At 39.3% G+C, this 22,146-nt stretch overlaps 1 pseudogene; it reads left to right on the plus strand.

The window, feature by feature from the left end:
- Positions 1-5,305: 5,305 nt before the first annotated feature.
- Positions 5,306-21,252, plus strand: LOC127694517 (sorbitol dehydrogenase-like; annotated as a pseudogene).
- Positions 21,253-22,146: the final 894 nt, after the last annotated feature.

The following is a 22,146-nucleotide window of genomic DNA, read 5'->3' on the forward strand; positions in this document are numbered from 1 at the left end:
TTCAGTTGAACCAGACCATGTAAGAACTTTACACACCTTACTTCTGGGCCTGTATCCTGTAATGAAATGGACAAAAGAAAATCCATTCTGAAGGCAAGTACCCCAAACCACAAAACTCTCATGAGGTTGAATCAATCAGAATAACCCTCCACTTTCTTATCTGCAGAAAGTATCTCATGAGCAAAAAATGGAGAAGGAATTCAATGTTGAATATGCATCTTTCCAGTCACAGCCTTCTATGAGAACAAATGAGTCAACAGTAGGCGCGCAGAATGCACAGCAGTACAAACATCTGAAAGAACAGTTCCAAAAAGACTTAAAGAAGATGGTTTGTGAACAATCTGAAAATTCTGCAGTTATTCTTTATCCTAAGGAAGAGCTGCTATCTGATGACTATAGAAAAGTAATGCATATAAAGGTAATTACCACCACATTGAAAAGTACAATCTTTTACTGTAAGATACAAGATGATTCTCTGCAATACTGTGGGTGTTCCAGACCTTCCATGCCTAAAACTCAGCCCTGAAAATATTTTTGCATCTTTCTTATGTTCTTTTTCACAGAATCCATTTACCAGCCATGTTCTAAAATCTAAGTGAAAATTCATTAGAACGTAAGAACAACTGAGATAGTTAGCATGTTTAACACGTATAGAAGCTGTTTATACAAATATAGAATATTTATTATGATACATAAAGTAAATGATAATGATTTTGAATATAAAGACAATGGAGTAATTAGAGTGGTCATGAGAGGAACCAACATCTTTGATATTAAGATGAGCAGACTATAAACTTCATTATCACTAATTACAGATAGATATTAGAAATGCCTGAATCCACTAATCCAAAAGGGCTGTAGATTTCATCCTTCAAACAAATGAACAATGTGTCTTACACTTGATCTTAGCCAAAAGGCTGAGAAGTGATGCACAATGTGTCCTAAATAAAACAAAAAAAGACATCACTTTTCTGCTGCTAAATACAATTAAAACCAAGCTAGCATGAGAGTTTTCCAGAAGCCATTACCTCCTAACTGCAGTATAAAATGTATAACATCCCAGACCTGAGCAAGATAATGCCAGTTTTCCACCAGAGGCTAACAGATTACCAAACAGAAATCTTTGTAAAGAGGTAAAGTAACATAAGCTGTAAATGGCACGGGCAGGTTCAAAGGATGGTGCCTGGCTTTAGAAAAAGAGAAACCTCACATCATAAGAAATTGCTGCTGTTCAGGGTTTTTTCTTTTTCACTTTCTTTCTGAACTGCTAACAAACAAACTCATATATGGGCCTTGAAGATGGCTCAGTGTGTCAGGGAAGTTGCCTTACAAGCCTAATGATCTGAGTTCCATCCTGGAAAACGCAACAAGCAGCAAATTTCTTACATATGTAATCCCAGTACCTTTAAATCCAGGTAGGAGGCTGAGAGAATCTAACAGTCTCGGAAAACACAAGCCAGCCAGAGTGGAACACATAGAGAAACTGAGAGAGACTGCTTCATCCAGAGACAACTCCTGAAAGTCATCCTCTGGCCTTCACACACACAGCAGCCTAGCCCACACAAGAACATAAATGCACCCATATATATGTGCACACTCCAATAATAAATACATTTTAGACTATTTCATATAAAATTGACTATTCTAATAAATGATGTCTTCTAGGTATTCATTAATACTCCTATCTGTAAATAATGGTTTAGTTGAATATCTTGAGGGTTTTCTCAGTCATCTTCAGTGTTTCTCTTCAATGTGTCATGTGTCCTGGAAAACAAACCCAGCATTCCTTTTGTAAATGGTTTAAGAGTACTTTACTAACGAGGAGGAAACATGAGAAAACATGTAGCTTACGAAGTTGTATCTAAGTCTGATAAATATTACATGCAAACTCATTGTGTTTGATGTGTTCAACTTCACCCTTCTCAATGAAATATGTAAACTTAGCATTTTCACAGGAACACTTTGAAGGGGTTTCATACATATGTAGCATATACATTTCTTCATCTTTTTTTCTTTTACCAACAATGCTCTTCATGCTATTTTATTCAATCATTTCTCTGCTTACATTATTTGTTGATGACTGGTAAGTGTTAGAATGTGTGAGTTTTTCACTTAGGTAGCATATACCATTAGCATTGTTGGCATTGAAGGAAAAAGAAGACTGCTAAGTTTCAAGTTTCACTTAGTTGTGAAGAATGACCAAGGCCTGTAGACATTTGTTAGCAAATAATGTAGAGGAGGCTTTCCACCCATCAAGCAGCATCAAATTGTTTTCAAAACATACATCTGATAAATTTATCTGATTTAGTGGTTGTTCTTAGCATCCTGAGCTCGAACTATGGAGTTGTCTCATTTGTTTGTGACACTGAATAATACCCCTTCAGAGTTTTGAATGACTTGTTCAGGCTTTTGTCGCAACACTTCTACTAAAAGTAATCAATGGTTGTATTAGTAATTTTCTATTGCTCTGATCAAACTCAGGCAGCTTATAGGATGGAGGGTTTGTTTGGGGGCAGATATTATGGTTTTAGAAGGATACATATACTTTCATTACCATCATGATTTTAGATAGACAGGCATAGTGCTGTTGTAGAAGCTGAGGGTTCACATCCTCATTCACAAACAGTGGGCAGAAAGTTCACTGGAGATGGCACTAGTCTTTTGAAAACTCAAAGCCCACCCAGTGACAAATCTCCCCCAATAATGTCACACATCCTAATCTTTTCCATAATAGTTCTAACCACTGGGGAACTGGGGGATTGTTCTTATTCAAGCAGCCACAGTGGTGCTACAACAGGCCATTGCACACACATGTGACAGTCATGGTTAAAAAGTAAGAGGTTAGAAGGCATCTCCATGACCCATACCTGAAGCTCAGCAGCTCTTTGCTGCTGTAAGTACTGAGACGCATACTTTGCCCATGCATTTCAGAGGTCACCTTCACTGTTTTATTTGATGGATAATTGTGAAAGGCCAAGGAGGCAAGAACTAATGTAATGCAGAAGATAGAGTTTCCTTTCATTCCTGAAGCTCCTCATTAGCACATCATTTTAATAAGGCTGGAATATAAAATCCAAGTCAAGAAGCCTGGAGAGGAAACATTTAGTCCTTTTCTTTCTATATCTTCCCATTATACAGAGGAGGAGGATGTTAGGTAGCAAAGAGCAGAGGAAAGTAAAGCATAAAGCTGAGCAGATCTAATTTTGAGGGTTCTGAAAGCTCTGGAACTTTTATTGGAGCAGAAAGGAAGCAGAGAGTACAGGATATTGATGGCTGTAATGATAAATTTAGACTGAACAACTGGGCACTAAAATCAAGACTGTGACATCTACAGACAAATGATAAAATGAACGAAAACCATACAATTTTTAATGAAAAGTAACATCTCAATATTTCTTTGAAGGTTGAAGAAAAGAAGACAGGGCATTTGTATGTGCCCCATTTTAGCTCTTTTGAGCATAGAATTGCTGCCTTGAATGCTACTGCACACATTGAGCCAGCTCCTGCTGCCTGCACTGGTGGTGCAGGTGACATGGGTGCCATGGACAAAGCTCAAAAGGCTGAACTGGCACTCTCACTTGCTTTAGCTTTTCAAAATGAACACCCAAGGGGCCAACAACACATTAACCCTGAGCACTGCTCCGATGCGACCATTGACCCTCATCATAATGTTGACTTTGTTCTTGACTCTTGTCTTCTTGCTCAAGGCAAGGGTGACAGGCTCAGTACTGATCCTGAATCTGTTCCTCTTTGTGGCCCCTGTGACATGGAGGACCCTGCTGATGATGCTGACCTAGATATCCATGCTGCATATTCAACTGAACACTCCAGCCAAAGCATGAACACCAACACCAAGCCTGTTCCTTTTTGTGGCAGAAGTGAAACCACTGATCATGACAACGGGACAGACCTGCATTCTGCCCTTCCTGCTGTTGTTGACTGAGGAGTTGGTTGATACACCAGATTTTGCATGGGTGTTCTGGGGAATCTAACCACAAAGCTTTTTACCAGTAAGAAAAATGATGATCAGGGTAGCTTACCATACAAACAATGGTTTAAAATAGAAGATGATTTTTGTTCTAGAAAACTAAATTTTCTTTTGGTGCTAATACTTAGGTTAATAAATTCCATGCCTCATATGGGGCTATTTAAGCTTTGCCTGGTACCAGAAAAAAATCTGTTTCCCAATAATATTGAAAATATACCATGTAAAAATAAAAATGTCAGTTTAACCTGACCAACTAATGTTGGTTGGTTCATTGTTGTCTCCTATTCTGGAATGAGAAAATTGTTATCTCTCCTCAGGGTTTCTGAGTTTTCAGAGAAGCTAAGCATATGCAGTAATATATAACTCTTAAATATCAATCAATATTTACTTTTTCTGTACTGATATATTGACTTGTGGGAATACCATTGTCTTGATAACAAACATTCCAAAACAAGCAAAAGATAAGCCTCCATGTCTCATACCTTCCATACACAATGACACTTACATTATTACACAAGATGCTACAGATGATGCCACTAATGATGCTACTCATGATCATCCTGAGAATGCCACCAGTGATGTTCTTCATGATACTACTAGTAATTATTGCTTTTCTCTCTAGTTACTGCTGCAGTTGATTGTCAGTCCTTTGAAGCATCAATCAGGACAATTTATACTATACTAGAAATAATTAAAGTTCTTTTTAAAAATTTATAAAATATTTATAAAATATAAATTTTAAATTATAAAATTTCAAACTATCTCTTGACATTGGATAAAATGACATTATGGCCACCCCATGGGTGTGGTTAGGGGGAAGGTTTTTATTGTAGCCATGAAATAGGAAATAGCTGGTGCTACCAGGAAGCATCTAGAGAAGACTGAGCATGGGTAGCATACTCAGTGTGGTCATGAGAGAATCCCAGCAGAGCAGAGAGATAGAGGGAGGGAGAGAGTAATGTGAACTAGAGAGAACAAGAAACAGCATGGTCATATGAATGAGAAGCCCAGAGGAGCTAGAGGGAGCTTAGGGTGGGAGAAGTGAGAGGAAATAATACACTAACATGGATTTTGAAAATGGGTAACAGGTACCTGTGATACTGAGGGAGCTTAGATGCCAGTGCAAGCATTGGTATGCTAATAGACATCACAGCACAGAAGTGCTGTTCTTAATACATCAATAAAATTAAAATGTGGTTGCTTACCTGAAATTTCTTTTCTTTTAATTTTATGATACCTCCCTAGGACCCATACTCTATACCTATAGTCCCTCTCTGAGGGGTGGGGCCTTATGAGGCTCTCTCCATGAATAACAAAATGGTGATGGTCCAGTTTTATGGTGGTCTTGTGCAGGTAATCATAGATATAGTCAGTATTCATAAATGTGGGCAAATGATTGTATACTACATTTTACAGAATTCGCCTGAATCTTCTGCTCCTCCAAAACAGTTCCTAAACCTTGTAGGGTGTGATACAAGGGCCTTGTTGATATGTACTTAGTTTGTTATTAGTCTGTGCAGTCAACACAGACCACTGCATAAGGAAGCATCTCTGATGAGGACTGATGGATGCCCTAATGTTCAGTGTTAAGCATATTTAGAAAGAAACTTGACACCATGACATTGGAGGTTCTTCTCTAGGGACTACCATGTGGATTAAACACATCAGTGGTTAACTTTGAATCACCAATAATGCATCAGTGTGTAGTGTGGCAGATTTTTTCTGGAAACATTGTATATATTTAACAAATACTTCTTCCTATTAAGTTACCTGACACTGAGTGTACATTGCTAACTATGGCTTAAAAGTAAAGAAAATCATCAAAGAATCAAAGAACAGAGGTCATATATTATTATAATACAATAACTAGTAAGAAGGCAATGGTAGACTATCTCAAGATGTGGTTAGAGGATTTTCCCTGCTAGATATGTGACTTGGCAGAAAAAAGGATTTTGTATCAAGTTTGATGACCAAAGTTGGACCCCAGAACATATATGGAAATTAAGAAATGCCCAAACTAAGTCTGTTGTCCTTTTTATAGCCCCACAAAAAACTTGGCATGTGGCATGTGTGTATATGCACATGCAGACACACACACACACACACACACACACACACACACAGAGAGAGAGAGAGAGAGAGAGAGAGAGAGAGAGAGAGAGAGAGAGAGAGAGAGAGAGAAGTACAGAAAGACAACATGATGGTGAATATTTGGGACGTATCCAGGAGGAATGGAATAGAAACAGTTGGGTGGATATGATCAAGATTCATTGTATTACTATATTAATTTGTCAAATAGTAAGCATTAAATGAATGAATGATCCTAAATAGTTGTAGCCAGGCAATAGTGGTACATGCCTTTAATTCCAGCACTCTGGAGGCAGAGGCTGGGAGATTGCTGTGAGTTTGAGGCCACTCTGGTATATACAGTAACTTCTAGGACAGTCTGGGTTACACAGAGAAACCCTATCTTGAAAAAAATAAAAATAAAAACACGGGAGAACATTCACATGGTCAATGTTACTTGCCAGAAAATGCTGTATATGTAATACATAGCTTCCTTCATTACTGTTTTGTGTAGCCTCAAGCTGCTGTGAAATCAAAGTGAAGACTAACAGATTGTATCATCAACATCTCAGTTACTAAAGTATTGTTTCAAAAGTAAAAAATTGCATCATATTGACAATATGTTATATATGTAATAGTGTTTTAAAAAATGAGAAAACTCCCATTCCGGCTGGTGCCTTCAAATCATCATTTTGCCTGCTCCTCTCAAGACCCCCATAGTCTGAAGGCACCCCAGGAGGTTTGCTACAACCAGGGTCACAAGTAAGGGACCTTTCCAAATAAGCAACTTGGAACCCCAGGGAACCCAGCAGACTTGGGACACATCTCCAGCCCCACCCCTTGCTTGAACTGCATTCCCATTTTGGCCTGCACCTTCTGCCTGGGCAGATCATCAGCTTGTTGGCTCCTCTGAAGACTCCACAGTCTGAAAGCGTCCCAGGAGGTCTGCTACAGTCAGGGCCATGTGTCTCCCAGGAGATCTGCAGCAACCCAGGGACACAGGAGACAGTCTCCAGACAGAGAAACCCAGGCCAGTTAACACCAGAGATAACCAGATGGTGAGATGCAAGCGCAAGATCATAAGCAACAGAAACCAATATATTTTGGCAACATCAGAACCCAGTTTTCCCACTACAGCAAGCCCAGGATACACCAACACATCTGAAAGTCAGGATGCTAACCTTAAAATCTTATCTCATGAAGATTAAAAATAGAGTCCTTTAAGGAGAATACAAATAACTCATTGAAATAAATACAGAAAAACACAACAAAACAGGTGAAGGAATTGAATAAAGCAGTTCAAGACTCAAAAATGGAAGTAGGAACAGTAAAGAATGCACAGAACAAAGAAAATATTAAAAGCTATAAGGGGAAAAAGACCAAGTAACATATAAAGGCAGACCTATCAGAATTACACCAGTCTTCTCAACAGAGACCCTTAAAGCTATACAGATGCTAAGACAACACAACTATAACCTGCAATACTCTCAATCAACCTAGATGGAGAAAACAAAATATTCCAGGACAGAACCAAATTTAAACAACATCTATCTACCAATCTAGTCCTACAGATGATTCTTTGATGGAAAACCCAACATAAGGAATCCTCCTACACCAGAGAAAAAACAAGGTATTAATCATCTCACAAGAAAAACAAAAGTAAGGAATCATACACATAATGCCATCTACAACAACAAATATAACAGAAAGTAACAACCATCTGTCTTTAATTTCTCTCAATATCAACAGACTCAATTTCACAATAAAAAGACATAATCTAAGTGATTGGATATACAAGAGGAATCCTGCATTTTGCTGCACATGAAAAAAAATATACCTTAACGACATAGATAAACCCTACCTTAGAGTAAAAGGCGGGAAAAAAGTCTTCTAAGCAAACAGTTCCAAGAAACAAGTCAAGTTACCATTCTAATATCCAATAAAATAGACTTTCAACCAAAAGTTATCAAGAAAGATGGGGAAGGGTATTTTATCAAAGGAAAGTAAGTCTTAATTCACCAAAGAAAGTCTCAATTCCAAACATCTATGCCCCAAATGCAAGGGTACCCACATTCATAAGAGAAATTTTACTAAAATTCAAAACACACATTTAGCCCCACACAATAATAGCAGGAGACTTCAACACCCTCCTCTGACCAATAGACAGGTCATGAAAACATACTAAACAGAGACATAGTGAAACCAATAGAGATTATAAACAAAATGGATGATTTTCTAGACCAGACATATACATAACATTTCATCCTAAAACAAAAGAATAGACCTTCCTAGCACCTCATGGTATGTTCTCCCAAATTGACCATAAAATCTGTCACAAAACAAGTCTCAACAGATATAAGAAGACTGAAATAATCCTGTGCATCCTATTAGATCTCCATGAACTAAGGATAGACTACAATCACAACAAAAACAACAGAAAACCTGCATATCAATGGAAACTGAACAACTATCTACTCAATGATAACTTGATCAGGGAAGAAATAAAAATTGAAACCTTTTTAGAAAAGAAAATGAAGGTATAACATACTCAAACTCATGTGACACAATGAAAGTATTGCTAAGAGTAAAATTCATAGCATTAAGTGCCCTTGTAAAGAAATTGGAGAGACCCTACAGAGGCAACTTAATGCACAGCTGAAAGCCCTAGGACAAAAATAAAGTAAACCCAAGAGGAATAGATGGCAGGAAATAGTCAAATTCAGAGCTGAAATCAACCAAATAGAAACAAAGAGAACATTACAAAGAACCAACAAAACCAAAATCTAGCTCTTTGAGAAAAACAACAAGATAACCCCCTAGCCAAATTAACTAAATGGCAAAGAGACAGTATAAAAATTAACAAATTCAGAAATAAAAAGGTAGACATAACAAAAGAAATGAACAAAATTCAAAAAAACTCAACAGATCCTATGACAAAAGCCTATACTCAACAAAACTTGAAAATCTAAATAAAATGGATGATTTTTCTAGACAGATACTATGCATCAAAGTTAAATCAAGAGCAAGTAAACTAAACTGGTCCAATATCCTCTAAGAAAACAGAAGTCATTAAAAACCTCCCAACAATGACAATAACAGCAACAACAAACAAAGGTTTACTGCAAAATTCTACCAGACCTTCAACGAAGACCTATATCAATACTTCTCAAATTATTACACAAAATAGAAACAGAAAGAATACTACCTAATTCATTCTACAAAGCCACAGTTTCTCTGATACCTAAACCACACAATGATCCAACAAAGAGAACTTCAGACCAATTTTGCTTATGAATGTTGGTGCAAAAATACTCAACAAAATTCTAGCAAACCAAACCCTAGAACACTCAAAATGATCATTCACCCTGATCAAGGAGGCTTCATTCCAGGGATGCAAGGTTCATTCAATATACAAAAATTCATCAAGATAATCCATTATATAAACTCAAAGAAAAAAAATCACATGATCACCTCATTAGATGCTGAAAAAGCCTTTGACCAAATACAACACCCCTTCATGTTAAAAGTGGTTGACAGATCAGGAATTCAAGGCCCATACCTAAACACAATAAAAGCAATAAACAGCAAATGAACAGTGAATATCAAATTAGAGGGAGTGATATTTGAATCAGTCCCACTAAAATCAGGGACAAGAATGCCCCCTCTCCTCATAGTACTTGAAGTTCTTAGCTTGGCCAATAAGACAAAAGTTGGTCAAGGGGATACAAATTGGAAAGAAGTCAAGATATCACTATTTGCAGATGATATGATAGTATACATAAGTGACCCCAAAACTTCCACCACAGACTGCCTACAGCTAACAAAGAACTTCAGCAAATTGGCCAGATACAAAATGAACTCAAATAAATCAGTAGCCTTTCTTTATACCAATGATAAATGGGCTGAGAAGGAAAACAGGGAAACAACTCCCTTCACAATAGTCACAAATAATATAAAATATCTTGGGGTAACTAATTAAACAAGTGAAACATCTGTATGACAAGAGCCTCAAGTCTCTCAAGAAAGAAATTAAAGAAGACCTTAGAAGATGGAAAGATCCCCAAACCTCATGGATCAGCACGATTAACATAGTAAGAATGGCCATCTTACAAAAGCAATCTACAGATTCAGTGCAATACCCCACCAAAATCCAAACACAATTCTTCAAAGACATGGAAAGAGCAATTTCAAATTCATCTGAAATAAAAAATCTGGTATAGTGAAAACTACTCTCAACAATAAAAGAATTTCTGGGGCTGCCGGCTGGGGCAGAAGAGCATCACTAGGTACTGTATCACCCCAAGCTTTAGATATCTGGGGGTGCAAACCGCCAGGGGTCTGCCTGCACTCAGGAACTGAGCACATAGGAGGTTCATCTGCTAGACCTCCGGGCATGGGGCCTGTGTCCTGACTGGAGACCAGCACAGGGAGAGAATCCCTGCGGCCATATTCGCTGCCTGCTGGAGCAGAAGAGTGTCACTAGGTGCTGCATCACCCCGAGCTTTAGATCTCTGGGGGTGCAAACGGCCAGAGGTCTGCCTGTGCCCAGGACCTGAGCACACAGGTGGTTCTTCTCCCAGCTGGTAGGTCGTGGGGCCTGTATCCTTTGCAGAGAACAGCAGAGGGAGCTACTCCCATGGCCATCTTTGTGGCCTGCCAGGGCAGAAAAACATCACTAGGTACTGTATTATCCTGAGCTTAAGATCTCTGGGGGTGCAAATCTCCAGGGGTCTGCCTGCATTCAGGACCTGAGAACATAGGCAGTTTATCTGCAAGCCGGTCAGTTGTGGGGCCTGTATCCTAAGTGAGAATCAACAGAGGGAGTGACCCCCCACTTACCATCTTTGCTCCATAACAGAGCAGACAGAGAACACCTGGTTCACCTTGACAACCCAAGTATAACATTTCTTGAGGCAAGACTGAGCAGAGCTCCAAAGGCACAAAAGAGAAAGGCAGCATATCAGTAATCTGTGCCAGAGGAAACCCAGTCATCCAGTGTCTCAGAAATAGCCCTAAAGGTCCACAATAGGTTGTGGTACCAGCCAGTGACAATAAGACCATCTAACACCAATGAGAACTAGATGGCTAAAGGCAAGCGTAGGAATTTTACTAACAGAAACCAAGGCATTATGGCAGCATCTGAACCCAATTCTCCAACAATAGCAAGTCCTGGATACCCCAACACACCAGAAAAACAAGAGTTGGATTTAACAGCACTGGTAAGGATGCTGTTATAGGAACACATGAAGGACATAAATAAATCTCTTAAAGAAATTCAGGAGGAAAAATGATCAAAAGCTAGAAGCCCTTACAAAGGAAACACAAAAATCACTTAAAGAAATTCAGGACAATATGGGTCAGAAGTTTGTAGCCAATAAGGAGGAAATGCAAAAATAACTTAAAAAATTACAGGAGAACTTTGATCAACAGGCAGAAGTCATGAAAGAGGAAACACAAAAATCTCTCAAAGTATTAAGAGGAAAACACAAACAAGCAAATGACAGAACTGAGCAAAAACTTCCAGGATCTGAAAACAGAAGTAGAAACAAGTAAGAAAGCACAAAGGGAGACAACTTTGGAGATAGAAAACCTTGGGAAGAAATCAGGGACCATAGACACAAATATCAACAACAGAATAAAAGAGATAGAAGAAAGAATCTCAGATGCCGATGACACCATAGAAACCATGGACTCAACAGTTAAAGAAAATGCAAAAATGCAAAAAGCTTGTAACCCAAAACATCCAGGAAATCCAGGACACAATGAGAAAGCCAAATCTAAGGAATATAGGCATTGATGAGAGTCAAGATTTACAACTTAAAGGGCCAGTAAATATCTTCAACAAAATTATGGAAGAAAACTTCCCTAACCTAAAGAGGAGATGCCTGTGAATATACAAGAAGCCTACAGAACTCCAAACAGACTGGACCAGAACAGAACTACCTCCCGTCACATAATAATCAAACCCCCAAATGTACTAAACAAAGAGAGAATACTTAGGGCAGTAAGAGAAAAAGGCCAAGTAACATATAAAGGAAGACCTATCAGAATTACACCAGACTTCTCACCAGAGACCATGAAAGCTAGAAGTTCCTGGGCAGAGCTCATGCAGACTCTAAGAGAACACAAATGCCAGTCAAGACTACTATACCCAGCGAAACTCTCAATCACTATAGATGGAGAAACCAATATATTTCATGACAAAACCAAATTTAAACAATATCTTTCCACAAACCCAGCCCTACAAAGGATTATTATCCTTTTTGTAATGGTGGGTAAAACACCATTACAACGAGGGAAACTATACCCTGGAAAAAGCAGGTTATTAAGCTTCTTTCATCAAACCCAAAAGAAGATAACCACACAAGTATAAAATTAACATCAAAAATGATGGGAAGCAATAACCACTACTCCTTAACTCTTAACATCAATGGATTCAATTCCCCAATAAAAAGACATAGACTAACAGACTGGTTACGTAAATAGGACCCTACATTTTGCTGCATACAGGAAACACACCTCAGTGTCAAAGACAAAAACTACCTTAGAGTAAAAGGCTGGAAGACAATTCTACAAGCAAATGTCTCAGGAAACAAGCCGGAGTTGCCATTCTAATATCAGATAAAATTGACTTTCAACCTAATGTCATCAAAAGAGACATGGAAGGTCACTTCTTGCTGGTCAAAGGAAAAATCCAACAAGAAGAACTCTCAATCCTGAACATCTATGCTCCAAATACAAGGGTGCCCTCATTCATAAAAGAAAATTTACTGAAGCTCAAAGCACACATTGTACCTAACATAATAATTGTGGGTGACTTCAACACTCCACTCTCATCAATGGACCGATCAGGAAAACAGAAACTAAACAGGGAGACAGTGAAGCTAATTGAAGCTTTGGACCAATTGTATTTAACATATATAGAACTTTTCTTCCCAAAGCAAAAGAATATACCTTTTTCTCAGCACCTCACAGTACCTCCTCCAAAATCAATCATATAGTTGGTCACAAGACAGACCTTAACAAATATAAGAAGATTGAAATAATACCATGCCTCCTATCAGATCACTATGGAGTAAAAGTGGTATTTAATAACTGTAAAAACAACAGAAAGCCCACATATACATGGAAACTGAACAATACTCTACTCAATGATACCTTGGTAAAGGAAGAAATAAAGAAAGAAATAAAAATTTTTTTAGATTTTAACGAAATTGAAGGTACAACATACACAAATCTATGGGACACAATGAAAGCAGTGCTAAGAGGAAAATTCATAGCTTTGAGTGCCTCCAAAAAGAAATTCGAGAGAGCATACACTAGAAGATTAATGGAACAACTGAAAGCTCTGGAACAAAAAGAAGCTAATTCACCAAGGAGGAGGAGAAGACAGGAAATCATCAAACTCAGAGCTGAAATCAATCAAGTAGAAACCAAGAGAACCATACAAAGAATCAATAAAACCAGGAGCTGGTTCTTTGAAAAAATCAACAAGATAGATAAACCCTTAGCCAGACTAACCAAAGGGCACAGAGAAAGTACCCAAATTAACAAAATTAGAAATGAAAAGGGAGATATTACAACAGAAACTGAGGAAATTCAAAAAATCATCAGATCCTACTACAAAAGCCTGTACTCAACACAACTGGAGAATCTGGAGGAAATGGACAATTTTTTAAACAGATACCAAATACCAAAATTAAATCAGGATCAAATAGATCATCTAAACAGACCCATAACCCCTAAAGAAATAGAGGGGGTCATAGATAGCCTTCCGACCAAAAAAAGCACAGGACGAGATGGTTTCAGTGCAGAATTCTATCAGAATTTCAAAGAAGACTTAACACCAATACTCTTCAAACTGTTCCACCAAATAGAAACAGAAGGAACACTACCTAACTCCTTCTACGAAGCCACAATTATGGTGATACCAAAACCACACAAAGATCCAACTAAGAAAGAGAATTTCAGGCCAATTTCCCTTATGAATATCGATGCAAAATTACTCAATAAAATTCTTGCCCACCAAATCCAAGAACACATCAAAATGGTCATCCATCAGGATCAAGTAGGCTTCATCCCAGGGATGCAGCGATGGTTCAATATAAGGAAATCCATCAATGCAATCCACTAGATAAACAAACTCAAAGAAAAAAACCACATGATCATGTCATTAGACGCTAAAAAGGCATTTGACAAAATTCAGCATCCTTTCATGCTAAAAGTCTTGGAGAGAACAGGAATTCAAGGCCCATATCTAAACATAGTAAAAGCAATATACAGCAAACCAGTAGCCAACACCAAACTAAATGGAGAGAAACTAGAAGCAATCCCACTAAAATCAGGGACTAGACAAGGCTGCCCCATCTCTCCATATCTTTTCAATATAGTTCTTGAAGTCCTAGATAGAGCAATTAGACAACATAAGGAGATCAAAGGGATACAAATTGGAAATGAAGAATTCAAACTATCACTATTTGCAGATGATATGATAAGTGACCCAAAAAACTCTACTAGAGAACTCCTACAGCTGATAAACAACTTCAGCAAAATAGCTGGCTACAAAATCAACTCAAGCAAATCAGTAGCCTTTATATACTCAAAGGATAAGCAGACTGACAAACAAATTAGGGAAATGATACCCTTCACAATAGCCACAAACACCATAAAGTATCTTCGGGTGACTCTAACCAAACAAGTGAAAGACCTATATGACAAGAACTTCAGATCTCTGAAGAAGGAAATCGAAGATCTCTGAAAATGGAAAAATCTTCCATGCTCATGGATTGGCAGGATTAATATAGTTAAAATGGCCATATTGCCAAAGGCAATGTGCAGATTCAATGCAGTCCCCATCAAAATCCCACCCCAGTTCTTCATAGAGCTAGAAAGAGCAATTCTCAAATTCATCTGGAATAACAAAAAACTCAGAATAGCTAAAACTATTCTCAACAGTAAAAGAACTTCAGGGGGATTCAGTATCCCAGATCTCAAACTTTACTATGGAGCAATAGTGATAAAAACTGCATGGTATTGGTACAATGTCAGGCAAGCGGATCAATGGAGTAGGATTGAAGACCCAGAAATGAACCCACACACCTATGGTCACTTGATCTTCCACAAAGGAGCTGAAATCATCCAGTGGAAAAAAGATCGTCTTTTCAACAAATGGTGCTGGTTCAATTGGAGGTCAGCATGCAGAAGAATGTGAATCGATCCATTCTTATCTCCTTGTACTAAGCTCAACTCCAAGTAGATCAAGGATCTCCACATAAAACCTGACACACTGAAACTAATAGAAAAGAAACTGGGGAAGACCCTTGAGGACATGGGCACAGGGAAAAGTTCCTGAATAGAACACCAATAGCTTATGCTCTAAGATCAAGAATTGACAAATGGGACCTCATAAAACTACAAAGTTTCTGTAAGGCAAAGGACACTGTCAAAAGGACAAAACGTCAACCAACAGATTGGGAAAGGATCTTCACCAACCCTAAATCTGACAGAGGGGCTAATATCTAATATATACAGAGAACCCAAGAAGGTAGAACCTAGAGAACCAAATAACCCCATTATAAAGTGGGGTACCGAGCTAAACAAAGATTTTTTACATGAAGAACTTCGGAGGGCTGAGAAACACCTTAAGAAATGTTTAACATCATTAATCATTAGGGAAATGCAAATCACAACAACCCTGAGGTTTCACCTCACACCAGTCAGAATGGCTAAGGTCAAAAACTCAGGAGACAGCAGGTGTTGGCGAAGATGTGGAGAAAGAGGAACACTCCTCCACGGCAGGATTGTAAGATGGTGCAACCACTTTGGAAATCAGTCTGGCGGTTCCTCAGAAAACTTTGCATGGCACTTCTGGAGGACCCTGCTATACCACTCCTGGGCATATACCCAGAGGATTCCCCAGCATCTAATAAGGACACATGCTCCACTATGTTCATAGCAGCCCTATTTGTAGTAGCCAGAAGCTGGAAACAACCCAGGTGTCCCTCAACAATGGATACAAAAAATGTGGTATATTTACACAATGGAGTACTATTCAGCCATTAGAAACAATGAATTCATGAAATTCTTAGGCAAATGATGGAGCTGGAGAACATCATACTAAGTGAGGTAACCCAGTCTCAAAAGATCAGTCATGGTATGCACTCACTGATAAGTGGATAATAATCTAGAAACTTGGAATAGCCAAGAAATAATCCACATTTTAAATGATGTCCAAAAAGAACAGAGGAGTGGCTCCTGGTTCTGGAAAGACTCAGTGCAACAGTATAGGGGAATACCAGAACAGGGAAGTGGGAAGGAGTTGATGGAGGAACAGGTGGAGGGAAGAGGGCTTATGGGACTTGTGAGGAGTGGGGACCCAGGAAAGGGGAAATCATTTGATATGTAAATAAAGAATACATTAAATAAAAAAAAAAAAAGATTTTCTGGGGGAATGACCATACCTGATCTCCAGTTGTACTACAGAGCAATAGTGTTAAAAGCAGCATGGTATTGGTACAAAGTCAGGCAGGTAGATCAATGGAATAGAATTGAAGACTCAGAAACAAACCCACAAACCTATGGTCACTTGATCTTTGACAAAGAAGCCAAAAGCATCCAGTGATAAAAAGGACAGCATTTTCAACAAATGGTGTTGGTTCAACTGGCAGTCAGAATGCAGAATGTAGAAGAATGCAAACTGATCCATCATATCTCCTTTTTCCCCCCTTTTTTTCTTTTTTATTTATTTTCTAAATTCTTTACTTACATTCTAAATGCCTTCCCCTTTCACGGTTTCCCCCCCTCCCCATATGCCCCATAGGCCCTCTTCTCTCCACCCATTCTCCAATCACGCCCTCCCTTTTCTCTGTCCTGGTACTCCCCTACAATGCTGGATCAAGTCTATCCAGGATCCTGGCCCTCTCCTTACTTCTTCATGGGAGTCATTTGATATGCTAACTGTGTCTTGGGTATTCAGGGCTTCTGCGCTAATTAATATCCACTTATCAGTGAATGTATTCCATGTGTATTCTTTTGTGATTGGGTTACCTCACTTAGGATGATATTTTCCAGTTTGCTTAAAAATTTCATGAATTTATTGTTTTTAATTGCTGAGTAGTATTCTGTTGTGTAAATATACCACATTTTCTGTATCCATTCCTCCATTGAGGGACATCTGGGTTCTTTCCAGCTTCTGGCTATTATAAATAAGGCTACAATGAACATAGTGGAGCATGTGTCCTTATTGCATGCATGGGAATCCTCTGGGTATATGCCTAAAGCTCAAAGCACACATTACACCTAACACAATAATTGTGGGTGACCTCAAAACTCCACTCTCCTCAATGGATCAATCAGGAAAACAGAAACTAAACAGGGACACAGTGAAACTAATTGAAGCTTTGGATCTTTTAGATTATATATATATATGTTATATTTGTGTTGTCTCTGTGGACCAAACCTGGTGCTGCCTCTCTGTTCTGTCAGGGCGTGGAAGATTGTAGCATGAATCCTTCAGGGTACAGGACCCACACCTGGCTGACTCACAGATGATCCACTGCTCAGCCAGGATCTGGGCGCAGGCAGCAGTCTACAGCTCGGTGGTCTTAGTCCCCAGAGGTCTTATACCTGGGATATCTTGGTATCTGGGGTTGCCTGTCCCATCAGCCTGAGCACAAAGATGGTGGCTGCCAACTTCCTGCAGGACACAGGAATCATGCCTGGCTGGCTCACAGATGAAACTGGCCCCATCATATCTCCTTATACAATGCTCAAGTCCAAGTGGATCAAGGACCTCCACATAAAACCAGATACACTCACTGAAACTAATAGAGGAGAAAGTAGGAAAGAGCCTTGAACTCATTGGTGTTGGGTTGGGGGTTGGTGAGGGAATTTCCCAAACAGAATTCTAGTAGCTCAGGCTCTAAGATCAAGACTTGATAAATGGGACCTCATGACATTGAAAAGCTTCTGTGAGGCAAAGGACATAGTCAATAGAACAAATTGGCAAAAAAAAAAAAAAAAAAATTGGGAAAAAATCTTCACTTACTCTACATCTGATAGAGGGTTAATATTCAAAATATATACAGAACTCAAGAAGCTAACCTCAAAAAAAAAAAAAAACCTAAATGACCCAATCATAAAATGGGGTAGAGAACTAAACCGATATTTCATAATTGAGCAATCTTGAATGGCTGAGAAGTACCTAAAGAAATGTTCAAAGTCTGTGGCATGCCTTTGTGTAAGTACAAGAAAGTATGAAAAACTGTATTCACATGCAAAAAATACACATCTATTGAAGAACTACTAAAAGCAGAATGAATAAGTAAAATATAAAAAGAAAAAATGGATTTTTAAAAAGCATCAGCGTTTATTTCTTATCAAAAACACATGGATTAAGATAAGAAATAAATTTCTAACTTGAAGCAAAACATGAAACATAACCCAATTCTATACATTAGGACTAAGACTTACTCATGGTCACGCACATATTGTGTTCTGTGGAATGTACAGGAATTTATGAAGAACTGTATTAACCACCTCCAACAAGCCACATCCATTTATAGCTTACTAAAAGCCTTTTGCATATGTAAAAAGTACTTCATTTTAGATAGGTTCTTGATTTCTTATTAATAAAAATCTATTGTGTTCTGTGGAGTGCCTGTGTGTTCACCTATGCATAAAACCACATCAACTGTGGAGATTACCAAAAGCAGATTGAATAATTAAAAAAATGAAAAAGAAATAAAAAAAGGAATTTGTTTAGTACCTGAGATTCTGTCTTCTATCTCTTGTATTCTGTTGGTGATGCTTGCATCTGTGACTCCCTTTCCTAGGTTTTCCATCTCTGGGTTTGTCTCCCTTTATGCTTTCTTTATTGTTTCTTATTCTTTGTTCAGATCCTGGATGTTTTTTTCAATTCCTTTGTTTGTGTTGATTGTGTTTTCCTATATTTCTTTAAGGGATTTGCGTGTTCTTCTTGTTTACTTGTGTCTACTTGTTTACCTGTTTTCTCCTGTATTTCTTTTTTTTAAGGGAATTATTTATGTGTTAAAGTCCTCTATCATCTTCATGAGATGGTTTTTTGCATCTAAATCTTGCTTTTCTGTTGTATTGGGGTATCCAGAGCTTGCTGTGGTGGGAGAACTGGGTTTTGATGTTTCCACATAGCATTGGTTTTTGTTGCTATGTGGTGAGTTTGCCTCCTGACATCTGGTCAGGAAGACCTTGCTGTTTCTGACTGGAACCTGTCCCTCCTGTGAGTCTTGATATGTTCTGCTTCCCTGGGTTAGACTGTCTCAGGGTATGAGAGGGGGTGTGGAGAGCCTAATCTGTGATCCTGGCTGTGTCCGAACTCCTTGGCGTCAAGCTTTCTCTTGATGTGGGTGGGGGTGGGAAGTGCTAGAGCACAGGATCTGCTCCTGGGCAAAGATTAGAGACAAAAGGAACATGTGTCTCGAGCTGGGCATAGTTCTTGATTCAGCTGAGGAAGTGTCCCACTTAGTCCAGTTATTGAGGGTGGGGTTGAGGCCTCATCTGTGATCTTGGGTGTGTCAGAACTTCTGGGTGTCAAACTGTTTCTGGGTGTGGTTGAGATGGCAGGAGGCTGGAGTACAGGATCTGTACCCAAGAAGAATGTGTGTCTCAGGCTGGGTGGGAGTTTCTTAGGTCCCCTGGGCCCCAGGGTGGTGTAGCAGTTAGGCCAGATATTGAGGTGGGTGTTTGGGCCTCACCTGTGATCCTCTGTGTTGCAGAACACCTCTGGGTCAAGTTATCTCTGGGTATGGGAGGGTTTGGGGGGGGGCAATATTTATTAAAAATACTATATTGTGTTCTGTGGAATGCCTGTGTGAATGTACAGGAAAATATGAAAAACTGTGTTCACATACACAAAAAATAAAAATCTATTAAAGAGATTAGTAAAATCAGATTGAATAGGTAAAATGGCTTAATTTAGAAACCTCATTTTCTTATCAAAAACACATGTGGTCAATGGAAGAAACTAACTCTAACTTGAAGAAAAACCATAAGCATGGCACAGTTCCAGACATTAGGGCAAAGAATTAATCATGGAACTACTAACTCCCCACTGAGTCCAGCCTACACTTCAAAGAAACACAGCAGCTGCAGGTAAGGGTAAGAACTTGTCCCTGATGGTGCACAGATCTGGAGACATTCACCTGGAGAACTACTCAATCACTGAGCTGGGCCCAAATGACATGTTACTAAAGATGCACTGGGAGAATCTAAGACTTGGATGTTCACTACTGGGAGCATGGCAGAATTGGGGATTTTTTTGTCAAAAAGCCAATGGTGTTTGGGCATGAGGCTGCTGGAATAGATACAAAAGTAAACATCTAAAACCAGGAGATTTAAAACATTAGTGAAACATCTAAAACCAGTTGATCAGGTTGCCATCAAGCCTGTTGTTCACCAGGAAGTAGATGAATACTGCAAGATCACTGATATAACCTGACACCATCAATCTTCTGTGCCATGCCCCCTGTCCCAATGATGGGAGCCTCTACAGCTTCTACAAGCACAGTGCTGTGCTGACTTCTGTTACAAGCTTCCTGACAGTGTCACCTTTGAAGAAGGGGCCCTGATTGAGCCTCTATCTGTGGGGATCTATGCCTACCATCGAGGTTCAGTTTCCCTGTGGAACAAGTTCCTTGTGTGTGGAGCTTGTGATGGTCACTTTGCCTGTGGTCAAAGCAATGGGAGCTGCTCAAGTGGTGCTGACTGACCTATCTGTTTCTCAGTTGACCAAAGCCAAGGAAATTGGAGCAGACTTTACCATTCAGGTTGCCAAAGAGAAATTGCCAGTAAGGTGGAAAATCTGCTGGGGAGCAAGCCAGAGGTCACTATTGAATACACAGGAGCAGAGCCCTCCATTTAGATGGGTATCTATGATACTCACTCTGGTGGGACCTTGGTGATTGTGGGAATTGGCTCCGAGATGATCATGATCAGCCCTGAGTGCACACAGCTGTGCAGAAAGTGGATATCAAAGGCATGTTTGATACTGCAACATGTGGCTGATGACAATTTCCATGCTTGCATCAAAGGCTTTGACTGTAAAGCCATTAGTTTCCTACAGATTCCCTCTGGAGAATGCTATAGAAGCCGTTCAATCAGCCAAAAAGGGAGTGGGGCTGAAAGTTATGATCAAGTGTTATCCCAGTGACCAGAACTCCTAAATGTGAATTGATCTATGCCCTCAGTCCACTCTCTCAGCATCTAAAGGTTAAATGGCTAGAAAGGAATGCCATTAATGCAGAAATTTCTTTTTAATGGTAAAAATAATAAACTCATAAGCAGGAGTAGGTGTGCCTTAAAGACAGAAGTAGGGACACTCTGAGGACCTTGTAGCCAGAATGAGATGCTTATACTGAGAAAAGTCTAGCACAAAGCGTAGAGTCAGGCAGACAGGTCCTAGGGATGCCCCTTCTCTACTACCTTCTTTGGGTGAGTAGATGAAACATGCCTTTGTTTATGTTCCACTGTGGCTGCCAGGGAGTGGAAGAAACTGCTTCGTTAACCTAGAAGTGGCCACAGGGCTGAACTTTTGGTCAACTGTTCAGTTCACAGTATTTCTCAAGCTAAGTGTCATTTATTTGAGTGGAATAAGAAAAGGAACTTGCCTTCTGGATCCAGGCAAGGAACTGATCAGAAGAATAGAACAAATCCCAGATGAGGTATGCTAGCTTATATTCCCCAGATGTGGGAAGTATAAGGGCACTCAGCTCTGCCCAAAGACCACCTCTGCCTCAACTCCTAGGAATTCTGTCCTTATATTTGCAAAGTGGAGGCCCACATTCTCAACACTGCTCAATCATGAGAGGGAGCAGTTCCAGTTGCTAGGCAACCAGGAGATTTCTACCCAGAGACCTTAAATCTGGCCTAATTCATACAAGAGGGCCACAGGAGGACTTGAGTTTCCCACTCACTGGATTAGACTTCTCTCCTAGGCTCACTCACAGGCAATTATCCCATTCCACTCAGTTCTGGCTCTCAGAAGATGCTCCCCTTCTCAGCTGAGTAAGGCTGGTGATATCTGTTGAATGGGCATCACAGAGCAATTTCATCATAGA

Source organism: Apodemus sylvaticus, chromosome 10, assembly GCF_947179515.1.
Source record: "Apodemus sylvaticus chromosome 10, mApoSyl1.1, whole genome shotgun sequence".
Taxonomy (NCBI): Eukaryota; Metazoa; Chordata; class Mammalia; order Rodentia; family Muridae; genus Apodemus; species Apodemus sylvaticus.